Here is a 5000-nt window from a genome sequence, read left to right on the forward strand (position 1 = left end):
AGATAGGGCATGTTTACTTCAAGTGAACACACCTAGCATGGCATTTCCATCACTTCTACTACCTGTACTAAAGATGTCTGGAAAGCAGCCAAGAAGTAATAGAGATAGTTTCAGGGAACTGTACACACAGAGAAAAATAGTATGCAAAGCAGGCATCTTTGAAAGCCATCTCCCAGCTCCCAGCATTTTCACCGGCTCTCCCCCCACCCCCATTTCTGGAATACTCTCCTTCCTCACCTCCTCTTCCTAGCTTTTCTGGCTTCCTCCAAGTCTCAGCTAAAATGCCACCATCTAAAGGAACTCTTTCCTGATCCTCCTTAATTTTAGTACCTTTCCTTGGGCATTGATTATGCCCAGTTTATCATGGGTACAGCTTGTTTGTACTTAGTTGTTTGCATCTTGTCTCTGCCATTAGACTGTGAATGCCTTGAGAGTAAGGACTGATTTTTGCATCTGTCTCTGTATGCCCAGAACTTAGCACAGTGCCTGGAACATAGTAGACTGTGCTTAATAAATGTTTGTCAACTGACACCTTTTGAAAAAAAATTAACTAAAAAAGCACTTGCAGTCTTTCCAAAAGATGCCTCTCATAGTATTAATAATCAGTAAGAATACTGGCAAATTAGAGGACAATCAAAAGAAAGTGATTAAGATGGGGAGGAGAGAGGTATGGTTAACACACCAAAGGAGGATCAGATAAAAAAAAGTGGAGATATTTTGCAAGGAGAAGAGGAACCTTATGGGAAATATGGTAATTGTCTTCAGACTTGAACTTCTTGGCCCTAGAAGGCTGAACAGGATACAGTGGGTAGAAGTTGAAGAGAGGAAGATTTTAATTTGATTTAAGGGAAAACTTTCCAACAATTAAAGCTATCAAAAAGTGAAATGAACAGTCTTAGGACATAGTAAGTTCTTCTGAATTGGAAGTGGTGAAGCAGAGACTGCATTGTCAAGGATATTTTAAGGGACACTTTTATCCAGCTATAGGTTGGGCTAGATGACCTCTGAGGAAAGCTAGGGTAGCACAGTGGATAAGGTGCCAGGCCTGAAGTCAGGGAGACTTTAACTTCCTCAGTTCAAATCTGGCCTCAGATTTGTGTGTGATGCAGGGAAAGTCATTTAACCCTATTGTCCTCAGTTCTTCATCTATAAAATGAGTTTGAGAAGGAAATGGCAAACTACTCTAGTGTCTTTGCCAAGAAAACCCCAGATGGGATGATGAAGAGTCAGATACAACTGAAAAATAACTGAAACAACAAAATGATCACTGAGGTCTCTTCCAACTCAAAGATTCTGTGACTTTTTGACAATAGGTCAAATAAGAATAATAAAATAAGATTTAATTGGGTTGTGATTTTGCTTCAGAGAAAATTAATGGGACAGCAGAGGTGAAAAAAAAAACAAAGGCTGAATTGCAGGATTTTTTTTACTTAAAAGATGCAAGGAATAGGGTGATCTATATTGTGGCATCCAAACAAACTATGGTTAAAGTTTAGTGAAGTTCGGATCGAAAAGTTCTACTCCATAAAATGTGTCCTTTTCTATTTTCCCTCACTTTCTTCACTTTGAAAACCTCCAAACTTGTCTAAATGAACTATTAGAAAAAAATTCCCTCCTATCTACGTATCTACTTACCTATCTGTCAAGAGAAGGAGAGGGAGAGAGAGAGAGAGAGAGAGAGAGAGAGAGAGAGAGAGAGAGAGAGAGAGAGAGAGAGAGAGAGAGAGAGAGAGAGAGAAAAGGAGAGAAATGTAACTAACAATTACCTGATGGTCATTCTACTAAAGATAAGCATACTCCAACTTAATGAAGCTGGTCTACTGATGACAAACACACGTAAACTGTACCTTAGCATAGTTACAAACCTCATCTTGGAAGGACCTGTCAGAGCTTGTGTTTCCTTGAAAAAGCCTTTGAGAATGCATCATCATATTTTCCTAAATATGATGAATTAGATTAGAACTTTAGTAGAGTAGTCATAATCATAACAAATTACATTTATTTTGAACTTATTTGGAAAGTTTCATATATATGTATATGCACATGTGTGTATATATGTGTATATATATAATATATATGTATACATATATGCATACAGAGAGAGAGTCATTTTTGCAGATGAGGGAACAGAGGAGCAGATAGAATAAATGACCTTGCTCCACCAAAATCATACAACTAATAATTGATCAGAATGGGAATTTGAACCCAGAGTTCATCTTTTCATTTTATTTAACTATCTCTCCAAAGAACTGAACTCCTTTCCTACCTGGGCCAGAGTGGAGGCAGTTTGGAGGCCTGCAGAGAAGCCCTACTGTTCTCCTTCATGGCAGAGTTTTCAGGATGTATAAGGGGATGTACAATGACTGCTGACACTATGTGGAACAGAAGGGGGGAAATGTTGTCTACTGGCTGACATCAACTGATATCACAGGAATCAGAGATGGAAGGATTGCTCAAGATCTTCTAATCCAGAGGTTCTTAACCTTTTTATGTGTCATGGATCTCTTTGCCAGTCTGGTGAGGCATATGGACCTCTTTTCAGAATTGTGTTGTTAATATACATACATACATACATACATACATATATATATATATATGTGTGTGTGTGTATGTATGTGTGTGTATATATATATATATATATATATATATATATATATATATATATATATATATATATACACACAGAATTACAAAGGAAATAATTATATTGAAATAAAGATGTGATTATTTTTCCTATCCAAGGTCACGAACCCCCTGAAATCCATAGATAGATCCACAGACCCCAGTTAAAAATCATCAAGGCAGCTAGGTGGCACAGTGAATAGAGCACTGACCCTGGAGTCAGGAGGACCTGAGTTCAGATCCAGCCTCGGACATTTGACACACTAGCTGTGTGACCTTGGGCAAGTCACTTAACCCCCCTTGTCCTGCCTTCCCCTCTCCAAAAATACCAAAACAAAATCCTTGATCCAGTCCAAACTTCTCACTTTTATAGATAAAGAAACAGAGACTTAGAGATTAGGAATGACTTCCTGAGAGTTATAGAGACAGTAAGAAACAAAACCAGGATTCAAACAAAGATCTTCTAATTCCCAATCCAGTGGGAAGAAATTGTACCTGACTGAAGTCTACTAGTCTTACAGGTATAAGCATTCCTTCTTAAAGATGTATTTGCTGCTTTAGCAAAATGACCAAGGACTTTGTTCCCAAATGGTATATAACCCATCTCAACTTGTAATGGAGAAAACACAACATGTGGGCAGAGGACCTTGGTTCAAATACTGTTTCAATTTACTAGTGGGCCTGGAGTCAGGAAGAACTGAGTTCAAATTCGACCTCAGACACTTGCTAGCTGTGTGACCCTGGACAAGTAATTTGATCTTGTATGTCTCAGTTTCCTCATCTGTAAAATTAGCTCAAAAAGGAAATGGCAAATCACTCCAGTATCTTTACCAAGAAAACCCCAAATGGGGTCACGACTGATAAAAATGACCGAACAAAAAACAAAAGATTCTTTCTCTCTCCGGAACATATGTTCTTGTATTCCCCTGCAGAACATAATAGGGTAATATAATTTTGAGTTTAAAATAAGACTTATTCTGTATTTACTAAATGAAACTGAGAGTCATTCGTATAGGAAGGAAAAAAAACCTTTCTCCTTTGCTATCTGAATATTTTAGGTAGGAGCAATTTTGTATGGTTTAGAGGTAGTCTGTGGTAATCAAAGTCAAGTGAAGTTGGTGAATGTTTTTTGGAGGGGGAAATAAGTTAAAGTCACATGCAAATAGCACAGACATTTGTTCTAGAATAAAAAATTTGAACTTGAAATTTTGTAGCCTTTGAACTGGCCCTTGCTTCCTTGTGAAGCACTGAAGTATACTATTAATTAGGTAGAATTTAGAAATGTGAAAAGACTTGGGAGGGGAAAAAAGAATTTTGCTAAGGATAAAAGTATGGATATAGAAATAATTATTTCAAAGCACAGTGAAGTTATTCATATTTCTGAGCTCTGGATTCATGAGGATAGTAAGACAGCAAAAACATTCAGATAATGCCTTAATCACAAGAACATTAATTTAGAATTAAAAACAAACCTTTTTCTGTAGGTGCCAATAACTTAGCTTAAGGAGCAAAATCCTAACTTTTTCATGTCCTACAGAGTCCTTGACATTTTAGTTCAGGCAATGAAATAATTTCACACTTCATTTGTATTGCAGAACTAGGAGCCCTAGGAGCCCCAAGTCCCTTTAGTTAACAAAAGGAGTAGCCTCTCAAATTCAAAATGTGGAGGAGTGATCTTAGACAAATAAAATGAGTTAAAAATTTAAGTTTACTTTTCAAGGCATGAATTTTTTCTGGTTTTCATTATTTTTACTTTACATATATCAGAAAAGTAGAAAATAAAAGTTCTTTGTAAGATATGAATGGGAACATGAGAACAAATACCAAACATTTATATAGACTTTTGATGCTTACAAAGCACTTCAGATAAATTTTCTATCTTACAGACAAAAACAGACTTTTCCAAAAGCCTCCATTGGCAGGAACTTGCCATATGTCTTTACAAATAAGCCAACAAATAAATACAAATTAATACATAATGGTTGTGATTTATACAGCAAGTAAACTTCTACCAAATGGGGAGTTGCTCAAAGGAGCTAATTAGCAAGAAGTCTAGTGGTCACCTGAAAAGGGTTCAGCTGACAAAGTAACTTACATATTTCCACCAAGTCTGTCAAATTATCTGACAAGTCCTCTTCTTCCTGGTCAGATAGTCAGTGATTCCCGGAAATTATGGGGCATTCTTTGACTCCTTGAAGCTCAAATCAGGCAACTTGGTATGAGTACAATCCCAGGGTATGTAGTGACCTCAGTCACCTCTCCACTCTTACTTATCTGCTCCATGTTTGGTTAAAGAAGCAATCTGTGCTTATCTGTTAAAGTGACAAAGTCACAGGTTTAAAAAAAGACTGCAGTGAGTGTCTAATATGAAAAAGAAC

At 36.9% G+C, this 5000-nt stretch overlaps 1 protein-coding gene and 1 long non-coding RNA gene across 2 annotated transcripts in view; one reads left to right on the forward strand and one right to left on the reverse strand.

Annotated features, from left to right (window-relative positions):
* Positions 1-4845, reverse strand: part of LOC118856969 — a 62853-nt gene extending 58008 nt beyond the window's left edge. The window contains exon 1 of the long non-coding RNA XR_005010899.1: positions 4718-4845. This is a non-coding gene — a long non-coding RNA (uncharacterized LOC118856969). The remainder of the gene's footprint in view (positions 1-4717) is intronic.
* TRDN (triadin) overlaps positions 1-5000 on the forward strand; it is a gene marked incomplete in the record, with an annotated part of 469162 nt that overhangs the window by 234916 nt on the left and 229246 nt on the right.

The sequence above is a fragment of the Trichosurus vulpecula genome, chromosome 7 (assembly GCF_011100635.1).
Source record: "Trichosurus vulpecula isolate mTriVul1 chromosome 7, mTriVul1.pri, whole genome shotgun sequence".
Taxonomy (NCBI): domain Eukaryota; kingdom Metazoa; phylum Chordata; class Mammalia; order Diprotodontia; family Phalangeridae; genus Trichosurus; species Trichosurus vulpecula.